Here is an 18,869-nt window from a genome sequence, read left to right as displayed (position 1 = left end):
GACATCCAACTCTGAGGACAGACTGGGCCTTCAGAGGATGGGAGGGGAGAAGGGAACCACTCCAGAGAAAGGCGCCAGAGATCGGCCCCTTGCCCTCCCCAGCATGGCCCCTTCAGAATCTTCCCCCCGGCCCAGTCAGCATCCATCCTTCTCTCTGGCTCCAGGCCTTCAAGATCATCCAGCAGCTGCAGTTGCTGCAGGTGACTGCCAATAATTTCTGTTTTCAACCGGACAGAGACTTTCAGTCCTGGTTCCAAACCATGAAGCCACTGGACCAGTACAATATGTGAGTGCCTGCAAACGTTGGCGGAGGGTAGGGGGACCTTTGTGCATCCCTGCTCAGGACTCTGTCTGGTGGCCAGCTGCAAAGAGCCTGTGGCCGTGGTTCCCTGGTCACCAACAGTCCCTGGGGCATGGTGACTGCTGAGCGCCGGGTGTCCAAGCCTGCCAGGCAGACCCTGGGCGGGGGACCTGAATTTTGTTCCTGGTGGCCTCATAGCTGCCTCTCTGTCCTGCAGCCACAACTTCTCCTGGGAGCTGGAGCCACCATTTCAATAGGCCAAAACAACATCAAGGCCGAGGAGACCTGTCCTGGGACTGTGTCCACATTTGAGCTACTTTTATTTACTCTCCCCTGCCACTCCCTTACACCCCCCTGGAATCCTGTTCATTTACTCCGCCCTGACACTCCCTTTTCCTGTCATCTATATCCCTTATTCCTTGCTCCTCATCCCTGGCTTTCACTTAAATAAATGCATGTTCCATATTGTTATCAGTTTTCTTCATGATTTTTCTCTATAGCTGTCGTGGCTAGTCTGTATCATTTTGAGAGTGTGCTCTGTGAACGCATGGATGCCACAGACATGAAACTCTTCATGATCTGAGGCTGTCGCTTATCTATGTGAACTCAAGGGAGCTGTGTGGAGCTCCATCTCTCCTGTATAGAGTTTCTGCAAAGACCACCTCATGAATGACATCTGGAGGATTGTCTCGTATCTGCTTTCAAAAGGCTTCCTAATTCTTTTTGTCCTTCTACACTTCGTGGCATGGATTTAGCACACTTCCAAACTGACTTCGTGCCACCAGTTTCACCCTGATACCAACACCGGACAAAACACCACTTGATCTTTACTACTAAAGGTGGATGTGTTTCACCACAAAGGTCTTCATCCTCATTCTCCACTCATGCTGGCTGAGCAGGGGGAGGAAGAGGAGAGGTTGGTCCAGCTGAAAAGGGTGGCTGGCAAAAGGGGTGCACGTAGGTTTCTCTATGGTGGTAGAGTTTGTCCTGCCGACTCCACTCTGGAGACGCAGACGGCCTGAAGGGTTATGAAAATGCCAGAACAGATGTGTTTTTTAGAGTTCAGTTGTCATAGAACAATAGACTTGGACGAGATGACCATCAATAACAGCTTAATTGGTGCTGCCCAAGCCACATTTTCTGGACCCGAGGACCATCCTACACTATCGTGGCTCAGATGGTCTGGATTAGACTAGTAGTAATTTCTTTTCTACTCCTATTGATTAGTTTGCTAGCAGCAGCACTACCCTAAACTTACACTACCTGGTGTTTCTGACTAGCTCCTCCATGTGCTTGAAGCATCTTCTGTTATCATTTGACTTTAGAGTACTAATGATTTTAATTCCTCCTCACCACAATTTGAGGGAATGTGTGTTGGAGAAACTTCACTTTTGATAAAAAAAAATTTAGATTCTCTAAAGAAGGTTTTAGTCTCCTTCCTCGTGGTAGTGTTGGAGGAGAGTACAGACTCCCGTGGTTTGTTCTGTTTCTTCCTTCTAGTTTTTTCTGAAATGTGTAATGGAAGGTAATGGTAAGGCGGGATTCTAGCACCAGACTCTCCGGATTCTCTCCCAGCTCTGTGACTTACTCTTTGTGAGTCTTCGGGAATATTATTTAAGCAATGGCTCCTTTGCCTTCACTATGAAATGAAGATTGTGTTAATAAAATTGCTGTGGGCATTAAAAGGGTTTGTATTTGTAAAGTGCTTTATAATGCGGTTGGCACATTGTGTCACCCTTATAATTACATACAGTCATACAAGCAGTTCTCATTTAAAATTTGTGGTTGTTAAGTAGTAATGTTGTTTTAAAAATATGAGTCCTATTTTTCAGCTCAGAGAGGCTTAAGAATAGATTCTTTAAAAACGGGAGAGGCTTTTTTGGCTCAAGGAGTAGGGTGCTGGCCCCACATAATGGTATGGCAGCTTCAAACCAGGGCCTGGCTAAAAACTGCAAGAAATAAATAAAGAAAGAAATAAAAATAAAAAAGTGAGAGGCTTCAGGTGAGACAAAGATTTGGCTGGGCACAATAGCTCATGGTTGTCATCCTAGCATGCTGGGAGGCTGAGGTGGGTGGATTGCCTGAGCTGGGGAGGTGGAGACCGGTCTGAGCAAGATGGAGACCTTGTCTCTATGGAAAATAGAAAAATTAGATGGGCAAATGGTAGGTACCTGTAGTCACAGCTATTGGGGAGGCTGAGGCAAGGGGATCAGATCATTGAAGCCCAGGAGTTAGGGGTTGCTGTGAGCTCTGACACCACAGCACTGTAGCCTGGGGCAACCATGTGAGACTGTCTAAAAAACAAGAAAACCTACAGACGTGTGCCATCCTCAGTGCACCACCCCATGCATTCTTTTCACTTGCCACCTCTTCCCTAGCACAGCTTAGCGGCTACCCCAGAACTTATGGCCATGTCAAAGCCTATGCAATCTTTCAGTTTAGTTGACCTCGTGGCTACAGGTACCACCCCTGCTTTACCTTGTGAAATAATCGGAATCCCACTAGTGCTTTCCTAGGGGGCACTGCCGCTCACCTCTTGCAGCAAAATTATCGCTGAGTTTTCAAATGAAGGAAAAACCCCCACAAGTTTGTGCCTATGTAACCAACAAAACTTCTAAACGGTGCATCAAAGACCAGGGGGCCTCAGTGTGTACATGCAGTTGGGTCCAAAGACGCTTGAGGAGCTATACAGTGGTTGCTGTGAAAAGGGAGCTTAACTTTAAGGTTGTATACTGTGGTGCATTGAGCATTTCAAACCCACTACCGTAACATCAGTTTTGTTTTGTTTTGTTTTGTTTTTTATTCAGTGAATTATACAACATCCCTCACAGGAATCAGCAGGAATGGAAGACAAAGAGTTCCTAAGACAACATTCAACACACACATAACTTTTTAGAAGCGTCATTGCGTATAAGGTTTTTTAGAAAATATTTCACTTGCTCCTTTCCTCTGTTTTTTAAAAAGTCATTTGTAATGGCCATTTTCTCACCCCTCTGTTTTCATAAGTGCCAATTGTAAGGTTGTTGTAAAGGTTCCTTCTTGTAAATATTTCTGACAATAGTGGCTATCAATGATCTCTAATCTTATCTCATCGATGATTCAACTAACGCACTGTAAGGAAATCTGTGACAGAGACCTCAGGACACAAGAAATTTGAAATTATTTTATTTTATGGAATATTGCAATTGTATGAATTTGAATATCTAGAGGAATGCACACATAAGGTTAGCCAAAGAGAGAAATATCACAATCATATTGTTATTTCAGATACAAAGAGCCAATGGGCTGGAAGTGAAATGGTTCCCCAAAGAAAGCAAACAATGGACAAGACTCCCAGAATTAGAAATGAGAATTATTTTATTAGTACTAAAATAAATTGCTTGTAAGTCAAATCCATGTGCTTTAGTTTAGATACGTCTTCATATCCTCAGATAGGAGAGCACCGTTATGCAGAAAGGACGCACTTCGTGATATTTCTCGATAATAATCGTGTTAACCACCTATCCTAGTGTGACCCAACTAATGTAAAATAAAAGCTAAAGCATATGGGTTATACTCTAAAAGCAACCCTATTTCCTAGGCTTCACTGGGACCTTGGCTAGGTCCTTTACCCTCCACTTTTATGTTCTTTTTTTTGAGACAGAGCCTCAAGCTGTCACCCTGGGTAGAGTGCAGTAGCATCACAGCTCACAGCAACCTCCAACTCCTGGGCTCAAGCGAGTCTCCTGCCTCCGCCTCCCAAGTAGCTGGGATTACAGGCATCTGCCACAATGCCCAGCTAATTTTTGGTTGCAGCCGTCATTGTTGTTTGGTGGACCTGGGCTAGATTCTAACCCGCCAGCTCAGGTGTATGTGGCTGGCGCCTTAGCCGCTTGAGCCATAGGTGCTGAGCCCACTTTGCATTCTTTCCATGTGGGGAGTATCATCTCACTACTTATTCTATTTTTTTTTTTTTTGAGACCGAGTCTCACTATATTGCCCTCTGTAGAGTGCAGTGGCATCATAGCTCACAGCAACTTCAAATTCCTGGGCTTAAAAAATTCAATTGCTTAGCCTCCCAGTAGCTGGGACTACAGGTGCCTGCCACAACGCCCAGCTATTTTTTTGTTGCAGTTGGCCCTGGCTGGGTTCCAACCTGCTAGCCTCAGTGTATGTGGCTGGCCCCGTAACCACTGTGCTACAGGCACCGAGCCATTACTATTTATTCTAACATTTTTCGTCCAGTAGCTTCTCCTAAACCATTGGCTGCCCTCTTGGCTCAGACTCAAAGGGCCAGATTATCCCCCTACACATTACCCTCTCTTCCTATCCACCCGGATGCATGCATTCCTTGCCCAGGTGACTGATACCAGTACCTTGTTTGCCTCACCTTCTGGATGAGACCTTTCCCCCTCTTTTACAGAAGGACATAGCTTTGCATTCTAGGCCTTTTCACGGACACTATGGGTGAGCTGTTAATATAACCTTCTCCCCTCATCCGCAGACAAGGTCTCTGTCTGTCACCCATGCTTCAGTGCAGTGGTACCATCATAGCTCACTGCAGGATTGCTGGGCTCAAGCCGTCCTCCCACTTCAGTCCCCCAAGTAGCTAGGCACACACCACCATGCATGGCTGATTTCTAAAATTTTTTGTAGAGACCAAGTCTCACTGTGTTCATCCAGGCTCATCTTAAACTCCTGGCCTCAAGTAATACTCCTTCCTTGGGCTCTCAAACTGCTAGTATTACAGGTGTGAGCCAGTGCACCCAGCCAGTGTGACCATATTTTAAAGTTTAAACAGTACTACAGAATTCATGTATAATATCACCTATAGGATCAGAGAGATGTTTTGCCCACAATATTATCTAAATATGAACTTGTGAGTATAGGTTACCTATGTTTCATGGGAAGAGATAGTTTATACACTTTAGTATGCCTGTCTTCTGAAGTAAATCTTATTTCTTCTTTTAACTTGTTCAACAGACTGTGGAAAGTTGCATCATAAACCCCAGAGCAAATCATATGTTTCCCCTCATCATCACTGTAACATAGTAAGATTGGTAACTCAAGCCAGCATCATCTAGTCTTTCCTCATATAGCTGGATTCTTATTATTTTCGCTTTAGAAATGGTCCAAGACCGTTGGTCCTCCAAACTCTTTTCTTACTGTTGGTATGTTGAATTACATTCTGAGAGTACCTGTAGAATGAATTATGAGGGTTGATTGTATATTATAATTGATACTGTTTCTTGTGGGTAGACAATTAGCTTTAGATTTTAGTCTCAGTTTTATGTTTTTTTATTAAGTTTGTGAACTTAGGCAAGTTCCATAAATTTTTGTTCTGTTATTTCCTCATGTATAGTAGAGGTATAGTGGAAGCTGCAATATTCTGCTTACTTCATAGGCTTCATATGATTATGTGAGATTATGTAGGAAAATATTAAACGCATGTAAGATGGAAGTAAGAAACCTGAGGATAAGTTTTTAGCTTGAAATATAATGTTTAAAAGATGATCTGGAAGAAAGGGGACTAATAATTGTTTACTGTGTGCCAGGCATCACTTTTAAAATACTTTATAATTTCAAAGTAATAACTATGGCTAAGGCGGTGGCACCTGTGGCTCAGTGAATAGGGCGCCGGCCCCATATACCGAGGGTGGTGGGTTCGAACTCAGCCCCAGCCAAACTGCAACAAAAAAATAGCAGGGCGTTGTGGCGGGCACCTGTAGTCCCAGCTACTGAGGAGGCTGAGTGAGGCAAGAGAATCGTCTAAGCCCAAGAGCTGGAGGTTGCTGTGAGCTGTGATGCCAGCACTCTACCACGGGCAACAAAGTGAGAATCTGTCTCTAAAAAAAAATATATATATATATATATATATATATGGCTGAGGAAGAAGAGAGGAAAATGACGTCAATTGAATCTATAATATTTTATTCTTGGGGAAAAATATGACGCAAGAATGATAAAATGAGAGAATTTAATAGCTCTAAATAATGAGCACAAAGAAACATTTCTGTAATTTTCAGAGAAAATCCACAGCAAACATAGTGTTATTCTTTGAAAATTACAGAAATATTTCACAACTTTTGGAGACAAGGTCTTATTCTGTCGCCCAGCTTGGAGGGCAGTGGCATCATCGTAGCTTCTGACCTCAGCAGTCCTCAGCCTCACCCCTCTGAGGACCCGGAACTGCAAGTGTCTGCCACCTTGTCTGGCTGATTTTGTTTATAGAGATGGGTTCTCGCCGTTGCCTAGTCTGGTCTCAAACTCCTGGCCTCAAGTGATTTTTCTGCCTCAAGACTCCTAAAGTGCTAGGATTATAGGCAGCAATCACCATGCCCAGCAACATTTCTAAAATAGAATATCACCTTTTGTCAAGATATAATAAGTGTTTTAGTTGACATGCTTATGTATCTTACAGAATCACAATATATATCAGTGTCGTGGATAAGAAAACAGATTTTCACGTATTTAAATAGACAGTAAATTTTTTTGCAATTGAATTTTGTTTCATTATGTTACTTTTTATCTCCACAGGTTTATAAAGTTCTGGTCTCAGTGGGCAGGAGTGAATGGTTTGTCTTCAGGAGATATGCAGAGTTTGATAAACTTTATAACACTGTAAGGAATAGTCGTTTTATAAGATTTTTGTTTAAAACAAAATAACCTGAGAAAATGACCAAATGAGAGAGATTTATTTGAATGATTAAATTAATATTTGCACATATCAGATAAGAAGAAAGGGTAAGATTTTTCAAATGCATTGTAACTCTAAAGAATTCTTAGAGAAGAAGATGAACAGATACCATTGAGAGGTTCCAAATAAATCATTGAAAGTAAGAGAACTAGATAATGGCTTAAAGTTCATGCACGAACTTTATGGCCACCCTGTACATTTTACTGTCCTAGAATGTTAGAAATCAATTGTTTCTACCTACCTCTTTGATAATGGTTAGTCATCAAGATATTTCTGTTTAAATTGCCCAACTGTAAGGTTTAAGTTTGAAATTATGTCATGTACCCACTCTCCTTTCATACTTAGTTAGAAGGTAAGTCTCAGGTTCCAGATTTTAAGTACCTCACACAACTGAAATGTGTATAAACTTTCAGAATTTCTGATAGTTACCTGGGATGAGAGACCCTAGCTATTTACTTAAATAATTAAAACCTATTTTTATGCATTCATAGTGCAGATATGAAATAGTATTCATAATCTAGTGTTTGCAGTGCTCCTAGTACATACTTTCTAGAGTAGGCCACAGACCACCTCTGTTGTGATACATCAGGCCAGATCTTACACAGGTACCAATGTTTGTGGACAGTGTTGCCTTGAAGATCCTACACAGAGGCCCAAGTGATAGGATTACAAGATAAGCCACTGTTCCCTGCCAAAGTTCCACTTTTGAAATAAGTAGAAGCCAGTAGAACTTTGTGCATACAAATAAATACCTTCCATGATTTTCTTTTTGAGACATAGTCTGTATTGTCCTGGATAGAGTGCTCTGGCATCACAGCTCACAGTAATCTCAAACTCTTGGGCTCAAGTGGTCCTCTTGCCTCTGCCTCCCAAGTAACTGCGACTACAGGCACCCACCACAATGCCTGGCTAGCCTTCTATAATTTTTTTTGTTTCTTGAGACAGAGTCTTATTTTGTCACCTTTGATAGAGTGCTGTGGTGTCACAGCTCAGGCAACCTCGAACTCTTGGGCTTAAGTGATTCTCTTGCCTTAACCTCCCAAGTAGCTGGGACTATAGGCGCCCGCCACAATGCCTGGCTGTTTTTAGAGATGGAGATCTCACTCTGGCTCAGTCTGGTCTCGAACCTGTGAGCTCAGGCACTCAACCCACCTCAGCCTCCCAGAGTGCTAGGATTACAGGCATGAACCACTGTACCCAGGCTGCCTTCCGTAATTTTTAAAAAATGGTTTTATTTTGGAAACTGAGTAAGAGTTGAACTGTTCGTTCTGCTGAAAACTCTTAGATACCTGTTATCTGCATGTTCATCCTTGTTTTGAGGATTGTAAACTCTGTACCCACTGGGATACCTAGTTATGCTCAGGGAAAAATAACATTACAATATCTTTCTCATATGAACACAGTTTATATGATCTTCTTAGATAAGACGAAATTTTGTTTAAAGAAATAGTAGTAACGGTGGCGCCTGTGGCTCAAGGAGTAGGGTGCCAGCCCCATAGACCAGAAGTTGCGGGTTCAAAGCTGGCCCCAGCCAAAAAAAAAAAAAAAGAAAAAGAAATAGTAATAACTGAAATTTGAGACTTCTTTCTACATTCTGCTTAAAATATTTTATAGGCTACACTTACTTTCTAAACTTACCTTTAGCAGAACTGTTCATAAAAGGAAGGGGTGTACAGGGAATTTCACCTAAAAACTGAGCAGTATGGCGATCCATCCCAGTGCTGCACTTGAAGTTGGTTTTATGAATTAAATAGCTGATGATCTCATAGACAGAGTGTTAATATTTGTGTACCTTTGGCCGGGTGAGGTGGCTCAACACCTGTAATCGTACCACTCTGGGGGGCCAAGGTGGGTGGATTGCTTGAGCTCAAGAGTTCCAGACCAGCCTGAGCAAGAGTGAGACCCCGTCTCTGAAAAAAAAAAAATAGCTGGGTGTTGTGGTGGGCGCCTGTAGTTGCAGCTACTTGGGAGGCTGAGATAAGAGAATCACTTGAGCTCAAGAATTTGAAGTTGCTGTGAACTGTGATGCCAGGGTATCACTCTACCCAGTGTGACAAAGTGAGACTATATCTCAAAAGAAAAAATATATATATATATGTGTGTATATTTGTATATCTTTAATAATAAAGGTGAAGTAATAAAACTTGTATGAGCCCCTTCCCCCATGATCACTTATTTTCTCTCTTCTTTGAAATGCCCTGTCTTTAAACTTTTGCAGCAGAATTTTTTAATATGTAATTCATTTTTTATCATTCATCTCCCTTGTTGCTCTTCTATTTCTCTTCCTTTTTTCCATCTTTTTCTTACTTCATTCCTTTTTGTGTCTACCTCTGTCTTTTTGTATAACTCCTTCTAATTCTGCCTCCTGTGGTGAGGGGCAGGAAATAAAACAGAAAAATGGTATCAGTTGTGTTCTTTGAAACTGCAGACATGAGGTTAAACTTGGCCTGTATTTCAAAAAACACAAATTCTTGAACTATTCTCCTTTTAGAGTAAAAGAAAAGATAAAAAATATAATAAAATTTTCCAAACTGTAAGCATTTTATTGTCAGCTTAAATGTATATTTGATGACTATAGTTTATATTTTTAAACTTTTTATTATAGAAATTGTCGAATACATGCAGAAGTAGATTAGTATAAATATAGAAAGTAATATAACGTAACTGTACCACTAGCCTTCAACAATTACCAGTACATGGCTATTCTTGATTAATTAATCTCCATCCTGTACCATGCCATCAATGATTTTGACACAGATCTCAGATATCATTTCATTTGTAAATATTTTAGTGTACATCTCTAAAAGATAAAAATTCTTTTTTTTTTTTTTTGTTGAAATAGAGTTCTACTTTGTCGCTCTTGCTAGAGAGTGCCATGGTGTCATAGCTTATACCAGCCTCAAACTCTTGGGTTCAAGTGATCCTCTTGCTTTAGCCTCCTGAGTAGCTGGAACTACAGGTAACCCGTCACAATGCCTTGCCATTTGTGTTTTTTTCTTATAGAAATGGGGTCTTGCCCATGCTCAGGCTGGTCTTGAACTTCAGAGCTCAGTCTACCCACCTTGACTCCCCAAAGTGCTAGGATTACAGGAGTGAGCCACTGCACCCAGCCAAAAGATAAAAATTCTTAAAACCAAAACCACTATCACATTAAAAAAAAAAAAAGGGGGCGGCGCCTGTGGATCAGTCGGTAATGCGCCGGCCCCATATACCAAGGGTGGTGGGTTCAAACCCGGCCCTGGCTGAACTGCAACCAAAAAATAGCTGGGCGTTGTGGCGGGTGCCTGTAGTCCCAGCTACTCGGGAGGCTGAGGCAAGAGAATCGCTTAAGCCCAGGAGTTGGAGGTTGCTGTGAGCTGTGTGAGGCCACCGCACTCTCCCGAGGGCCATAAAGTGAGACCCTGTCTCTACAAAAAAAAAAAAAAAAAGAACAGTAATGCCTAGTATCAAATATCTAATTAGAGTCCAGGCATGGTGGCTCATGCCTGTAATCCTAGAACTCTGAGAGGCTGAAGCAGGTGGATTGCCTGAGCTCATGGGTTTAAGACCAGTATGAACAAGAGAGAGACTCCATCTCTAAAAATAGGCATTGTGGTGGGTGTCTGTAGTCCCAGCTGCTCGGGAGGCTGAGGCAAGAGAATCGTTTAAGCCAAGAGTTTGAGGTTGCCGTGAACTATAACAACACTCTACCAAGGGTAACAAAGTGAAACTCTCTTTTTTCTTTTCTTTTCTTTCTTTCTTTCTTTTTTTTTTTTTTTTTTGAGAGGGATCCCTACTGTGTCACTCTCGGTAGAGTATGTGGTGCCACAGCTTATAGCAACCTCAAACCCTTGGGCCCAAGAGATTCTCTTGCCTCAGCCTCCCAAGTAGCTGGGACTACAGGAGCCCACCACAACGCCCGGCTATTTTTTTTGTTGCAGTTGTCACTGTTGCTTAGCTGCCCCAGGTCAAACCTGCCACCCTTGGTGTATGTGGCTGGTGCCATAACCACTGTGCTATGGGTGCCAAGCCAAAACTCTCTCTCTCAAAAAAAAAAAAAATCCAGTTAGTGTTCAAAGGACTGGTTAATAGCTCTATCAAGTGTCTTTTTTTTTCTTTTTTTTTTTTGTGGTTTTTTTGGCTGGGGCTGGGTTTGAACCCACCACCTCCGGCATATGGGGCCAGCGTCCTACTCCTTTGAGCCACAAGTGCCGCCCTATCAAGTGTCTTTTAATCACCAAATTCCTCTTTGCCTCTCTTTTCTTTCCTCTACAAACTTTTGTGAAAAAAAGTCTTTTTCTGGGCGGCGCCTGTGGCTCAAGGAGTAGGGTGCCGGTCCCATATGCCGGAGGTGGCGGCTTCAAACCCAGCCCTGGCCAAAAGAAAAAAAAAAGTCTTTTTCTTTTTTTATAGATTTTCCAGTTGACAGTATGCCTATATTGTAAAGTGATTAATGCATTCTTTTATTCTTGGTATTTCGAGGTGTTAGAACTGTAGTTTTTATATTTGCGTGTGGTTTTTGTTTATATTAAGTTTATGTTATAAATATAACCCATTTTTGTGACTTTACTGTCTCAAATTTAATTTCTTCAGGGCCAAGATTACCTTCTCTGGGGACATGCAAATCTGATATGAATGCATTAGAATTTTTTTTTTTTTTGAGACAGAGGCTCACTATGTCACCCTTGGTAGAGTGCTGTGGCATCACAGCTCAAAACCTCCACCTCTTGGGTTCAAGTGATTCTCTTGCCACAGCCTCCTAGTAGCTGGGACTACAGGTGCCTGCCACTGCGCCTGGCTATTTTTTTTTTTTTGTTTTTGTTGCAGTTGTCATTGTTTAACAGGTTCAGGCCAGGCTCAAACCCACCACCCTCCGTGTATGTTTCTGACACCCTACCCACTGAGCTACAGGTGCCGCCTGAATGTATTAGAATATTAATAAGAAGGCTAGAGCAGAGGTTATTTAAAGCAAAATCCATCAGCTTTTTTTTTCAATATTTAGCAAAAATTTAAGGCAATGTTTCTATATCCATTGGCACAGAAATTTCACTTCTAAAATTTTATATACAATACTCAGAAAGCATTATTTAAAAATCCAAAGATGGGCTCAGTGCAGGAAGTTTGAGTTGTATGGAGGCGAGCCTTGGAGGCGGTGGTGTGCGTCCACTTCCAGGGTTCCTTAACTTTTGATTCACTTGAGATTCACGCTAGGAGGTGCTTCAGAATGTCTTCATCACATTTTGCCAGTCGGTTCAGAAAGGATTTCAGTACTGAAATGATTAGGACTAAACTTGCTCAAAGGAAATCACTGTCTGAGAAACAAAAACAGACATAAGGAATATGAACAAAATAGACTCTTTGGTTTGAAAGATGTCAGCATTCCAACCTTGGAAGGTAGAATTCTTGTTGAATTAGATGAGACATCTCAAGAGCTTGCTCTAGAAAACGCCAAGCCAAGGTCAATAAAAACTGTTCTGTGTGACCAACGAAAACAAACGCTCCAAAAATACAAAGAAGAAAAGCAACTACAAAAATTGAAAGCACAGAGAAAGAGAAAGCTAAACGAGAAGCGTTTAAAGTGGGTTTTTATAGACCTGATACGCCTGGTTTCCTTTCATCAAACCTGAATGCTATGAAAGCTGGGCCACAAAAGACTTCTTCTGTATGGATTACAAGGTCAAAGGCCAAAGACCTGTTTGGTTTGTCCTAGGAGGCTCACTCGTACTGCTCGAACATCACTCCCAATAATGGGAGTATGACCAGCAGTATGACCTGGTCAAAGACAAACTTCTGAAAACAAAGTGTTGGACAAAGAGGGAAAAGTTGGACAGCCTGTAGTGTCCACGTCGGTGAGAATGACTTGATCTGCTGCTCAAGCAGCAAAGCAGGTTGCTGGAGCAGTCTCATCCAGCACAGCAAGAAAGCCATTCTCAAGAGCCACTGGTGACAGTGAACCAGGAAGAAAGGCACCAAATAAAGGAAGACCCGCCCCCCAAAAAGAAACAAAACCTGCAAAGCCCCTGGATGGTCTGAAGACCTATCAAGTCACACCCATGACTCCCAGAAGTGCCGACGATTTCTCGACACCCAGTTTTACACCTGGACCCCTTGCAAAATAGAAGAGGATAAGACTCAAGAAGCAACAAAAGATATTTTGGTGCTAAAATGTAAAATGTCAGCTACTGAGTTAGTACAGCAAGATTCAAATAAATTACAACATCCTTTGGGTTCTCTAACTGTTTGGAATGAAGAACAGGTCTTAAATCATAATAAATCTATTAAAAAGTCAAATGGCCTTCCAGTAACAGAGGTCCCATCACTTGAAATGAAGGAAGGACAGATATGTACCATATTTCAGAAATATCCTCCAGTCAGAAACTGAGAAATTAACAATGTCAAGTTGCCTTCATGGGGAGAAGAAGCTGAGATCGGACATTCCAGATGATGCTAAAGATCGTATTCACACAGCAGTTGGTCCAACAAGACTCCTTATGAAGGAAAGGGTCAAACAATTTGAAGGACTAGTGAATGATTGTGAATATAAACAAGGTGAAAAGGAGATTACTCACACAGATCTGGACAGGTTCTGGGATATGATTCATTTTCAGATAGAAGATGTAAAGCAAAAATTCAACAATCTGACCAGACTTGAAGAATCTGGGTGGCAAAACAATAGTAATGCAAGCATTTTAGTCTTCAGGAAAAAAGTCATCTCAAGTATGGTGAATAAACCAAAACAAATTCTTCCACATGATGGAGGAAGAATTGCAGCTAGAAATCGCTTGGCTGCCATAAAAAGTGCAGAGAGAGAGAAGACGAAGCTGGGAGAACATGCGGAGGCAGCAGCCTCTAGGATGCCAAAGGAGATTGATAAAATAGTGTTTGATGCTGGATTTTTCAGGGTTGAAAGTCCCGTTATATCATTTTCAAGACTTTCCATTTCTTTTGAACATCCTTCTCAAAAGACGTTGAACACCTAAGTCTGTCAGCAAAGCTGCGTCTCAGAGCAGGGGTGCGGTGGGCCTCCTAGGACAAACTGCATCACCAGAGAGTTCCAGTCCTTGGAGTACCAAAAATGAACACGATGATAAGAAGACTTTGTTCGAAAATACTCCTGAAAGCCAGAGCAACCTAGGAGAAGATGCTCAGTGTCCTGGATCACAAGATTTAATCGAAGCGAAACATGATGAAAATAGGGTAAACTTTGGCGTGCATTACTTACCCATTGAAAGAATTGAGTTTGCCTCTTCTTGCTGGTGGAGTAGCAGATAATATTAACAAAAAAGAAGAAATTTCAGATGTTGTGGAAGGAATGGAGCTAATTCTTCAATTATATCAGACGATGTTTTGATGAGTAGCCCTGAAAAATTTAAACCATCACAGAATATCCTCTCACCAGAAGAGGAAACTAAACTTCCTCCGTCAGTACTATTTGATAATAAAAGTCTCACTACTGAATGCCTTGTTGATTCAACAGGCCTGAACTGCAGCAATCCATTCACTCAGCCAGAGGGCAGACATTGAGAACATTCCGGATACATTTCCCTTGGTGGTGACCTGATCTCCTTTTCACCTCTAATGCCTCCCGTTGGCCTGGGCGCTGGAGGGGGGCAGGACGTGGAGCCCCGGACTCCGACCCGGGCTGGAGACCCTACCTGGAGCCCATCGAGCGTGGGCAGGTGTCAATACATCAGCTTTTTAAGAAAACTGTTGTTGGCCCAGGACCTCTAGCTTAAGCGGCCAGTGCCAGCCACATACACCAGAGCTGGCAGGTTGGAATCCAGCCCGGGCCCGCCAAACAATGACATCTATAACCAAAAACTATCCCGGCATTGTGGTGGGCGCCTGTAGTCCCAGCTACTTGGGAGGCTGAGGCAATAGAATCACCTAAGCCCAGGAGCTGGAAGTTGCTGTGAACTGTGATGCCATGGCACTCTACCCAGTGCAACAGCTTGAGGCTCTGTCTCAAAAAAACAAAAAAAAAAGAACAAAAAGAAAAGAAAGAAAACTATTGTTAATCTGTTCATGTAGAGGGAACACAAAAGATCACATCTCCTCTTGAGGTAATAAATGGTGAGTAACATGTACTTACACATCAGATTCTCGTCCAAGCACTTAACATCCAATCTCCTCTAAGTCTCACAATAAATCTGTAAAGGAATTGCTAAAATTACTTCCATTTCACAGGCCAGAAAACTGAGGCCCAGAGATGTTAAGTAACTGATACAAGGCAACACAGATACCAAGTGTTTTATTGGGGCAAATAAAGATGCTGAGTCAGTGTGTGGTTTACTGGTATAACTTAATACTGTGCACTGGGTGGGCATCTGTTTAAAAGTGTTTTAGAATGGGTTTTCTTCAAAATCAGGTTATATTTGGTTTTGGTGCATGCATAACTAGACCACTTGCAAAATTATTTGTAATTTGTAATGTTATTTTAAATTTTTTTTAGTTAAAGAAGCAGTTTCCTGCTATGGCCCTGAAGGTTCCTGCCAAGAGAATATTTGGTGATAATTTTGATCCAGGTAAGCTGTAACTTTATAGACCAGGAATTAAGTGGTAGTTCAGGTTTGAAGAAGTCATGAGCATATTCATTGGACTGTGTCATAGTGCAGGACTTTAGAAAACTAATTGATCTTGTGCTTTATGAAAATACTGCTTCTGGAATGTGCTTACTGTGTGCCAGGTGTTTTAATTTATTCAATCCTTACAACAAGCCTATAAGGTAGGTATTGTTGTCATTATTAGATAAGGAAACTGAGGCACAGTTAGGTTCATTATTTTGCTCAGGGTCACACACACAGGGTAAATGGCAGCTTCGGAAGTTAAACTCAAGCAATCTTGCCTCAGATAAATTTAGTAATCGCTAACTTAGGGGTACTTTTCTAACTTTAAACAATGCCAGAAATGGAATTTATTTTTACATTTAGAAACTTTTTATTTATTTATTTTTTTTGAGATAGAGTCTTGCTATGTCACCCTCGGTAGGATGCTGTGGAGTCATAGCTCACAGCAACCTCAAGCTCGTGGGCTTAAGCAATTCTCTTGCCTCAGCCTCTGAAAGTAGCTGGGACTATTTTTTTGTTGTAGTTGTCATTGTTGTTTAGCAGGCCCAGGCTGGGTTCGAACCCGCCAGCCTCAGTGTACCCTAGCCGCTGAGCTATGGGCACTGAACCTATATACATATGTATATATTTTTTGGGGGGGTGGGGGGTAGAGTTTTATTTTGCACCCTCGGTAGAGTGCTGTGGCATCACAGCTCACAGCAACCTCCAACTCTTGGGCTTAAGCGATTTTCTTGCTTCAGCCTCCCAAGTAGCTGGGACTATAGGCGCCTGCCACAACACCAAGCTATTTTTTGGTTGTAGTTGTCATTGTTGTTTGGTGGGCCTAGGCTGGATTTGAACATGCCAGCTCCAGTGTATGTGGCTGGTGCCCTAACCTCTGAGCTACAGGGACCGAGCCCAAGATAGATGGATCGATATATATATATATATATATATATATATATATATATATATATATATAATTTTATATAATTTTGTTCTACATAGTAAGATACATAGTTCAAGCATTTCTTTGGTACATGCTGAAAATATTTTTGCTATTGTAATGAGACAGATTCTAGTAATCATATTGCTGAATAATGTCACATAATAGTCTGTTCCACTGTGTGTAAAGTTTATTGTACTTTGTAAAAATCCTTATACATGCCATCATTGGCATTTAATTTAAGGGTAGCAGATACTAGGATTGTAAAAATATCCTCTTTTAGGCTTTAAGTATATCAATTTGTCTAATTTCCCATTATTTTATTTTTTTTTTTATTTTGCATCAGAGTCTCACTATATTGTCCTCGGTAGAGTGTGATACTGTCACAGCTCACAGCAACCTCCAACTCTTGGACTTAAGTGATTCTCTTGCCTCAGCCTCCTAAGAAGCTGGGATTACAGGCGCCTGCCACAATGCCTGGCTGGTTTTGTTTTTTCTTTTCTTGTTGTAGTTATCATTTGGCAGGCCTGCACTGGGTTCGAACCGCCAGCTCCAGTGTATGTGGCTGGCGCCCTAGCTGCTGAGCTACAGGTGCTGAGCCTCTAATTTCCCTTTTTTACTCAATTTGAATTAAAGAAAGATAGATATAGATATGTAGAAAAAAATTACAAAATATTCTCTATGTGTTCTCTATGGCCACCTCTTTGTAACATACACAGTCTTCTCCCTTACTCCTGGAGAACACAGTCTAAGGGATCTGTTGTGTTAAAGTTTTTCCTATGTGTGGAGACTTTTAGAATACCCTGTAGTAGGCACTGCAGAGAGGAGAGACCAAGTAGAGAGTGGGAGGCTGGTTAAGAGAGTATTCCTACCAGTCATGGCGTTAGATAATGAAAACAGGGACTCGAGTGGGAATAGGGTTAAAAAATGAGCCGTGTGCAAAAGCTCTTCTAATGATAAATCTGTAAGAAATTTTGATAATTGCTTAGTAATGCCACATAAAGAAGAGAATGAGAGATAAGTGAAGTGTCAGGTATGATCTGACTGAGAAAATTAATTAATATGAAGTGGCAGAAAGACTTTAAGAAAAATCAAACTATGCTAGTGATGACACTTGAGCTTGGGTTGGAGTTCTGTAGAGCCCTTAGTTGAATCGTGAAGACAGTCATTCCTTCAAGGAATGAAGGCACAAAGAAGTAAAAGATCCGCAGCTCTACTCCTTTCTTATAAAAGACAAGATACCAGACTGAATGCCCAATGGTACCTATGTTTTAATGAATTAATTATTTGACACTGAAAATGGATTTTTATTGAAAAGCCATTTGCAGTCTATCTTAAAGTGTGTTGTATATGATTTAGTAACAGTGAACTACATTGTATGTAACAGAAATCTTGAAAAGCATTAGGGATAGCAAATGTAAGTCTTAATGTAAAAATCCAGAAATAGGTAAGAATGTCTGTTTGGTTAAGCCTTGCTGGGGAAACAGGCATTCTTACATTTTGCCGGTAGGAATGCCAAATGGAAATCCATGTCAATGGAAATTTGGTAACATTTAGGAAAACTGTATGTATTTCACTTGGACCAAGAAATTACATTTCTAGGAATCTATCCCAAAGATAAACTGCACATAAAATGATGTATGTTCAGGGAAGCACCAGCCCCATATAACGAGAGTGGTGGGTTCAAACACAGTCCTGGCCAAACTTCAAAAAAAATAGCTGGGTGTTGTGGCAGGCACGTGTAGTCCCAGCTACTTGGGAAGCTGAGGCAAGAGAATCCCCAAAGCCCAAGAGCTGGAGGTTGCTGTGAGCTGTGACGCCACAGCACTCTACTGAGGAGATGATGAAGGAATAAATCAAAACTGGGACTTTGAGGAGGGAGAGGCTAGGGGACCCAACAGAAGTGGAAGTTAAATGTCCCTGAGTGAATCTTGTTCATTGTTTTGACTTTGGAACCATGTATTTGTTTTACATAATTTATGTATGTATGTATGTTTGAGACAGAGTTTCACTTGGTCACACTTGGTAGAGTGCTGTGGCGTCTTACCTCACAGCAACCTCAAACTCTTGGGTTCAAGTGATCCTCTGGCCTCAGCTTCCCAACGCCTGGCTATATTTTAGAGGCAGGGTCTTGCACTGGCTCAGTCTGTTCTGGAACCTGCAAGCTCAGGCAATCCATCCACCTCAGCCTTCCAAGTGCTGGGATTACAGGCATGAGCCACTGGGCCCAGCCCTTGTTTTACATGATTTAAAAACAAAAATTAAAATGCAATAACAAAGAGACCTCTAACAATGGAAAATAAACTAAAGGAAAAAATAACCTAACTATATTTTGATTTTTGTTGTAAATACTTAGAGAATAATTAATCATTAGAATAATAAGATTTTGACTATATCTCATGGGTTTATATGCCAAAGACA

General features: G+C 41.5%; 1 pseudogene; it reads left to right on the top strand.

The window, feature by feature from the left end:
- The first annotated feature begins 214 nt into the window (after positions 1-214).
- Positions 215-18,869, top strand: part of LOC128563707 (serine/threonine-protein kinase Sgk3-like) — a 427,955-nt pseudogene continuing 409,300 nt past the window's right edge.

This window comes from Nycticebus coucang, chromosome 13, assembly GCF_027406575.1.
Source record: "Nycticebus coucang isolate mNycCou1 chromosome 13, mNycCou1.pri, whole genome shotgun sequence".
NCBI lineage: Eukaryota > Metazoa > Chordata > Mammalia > Primates > Lorisidae > Nycticebus > Nycticebus coucang.
Note: the sequence above shows the minus strand (reverse complement) of the source record. Positions and strands in the feature narration are given on the sequence as shown.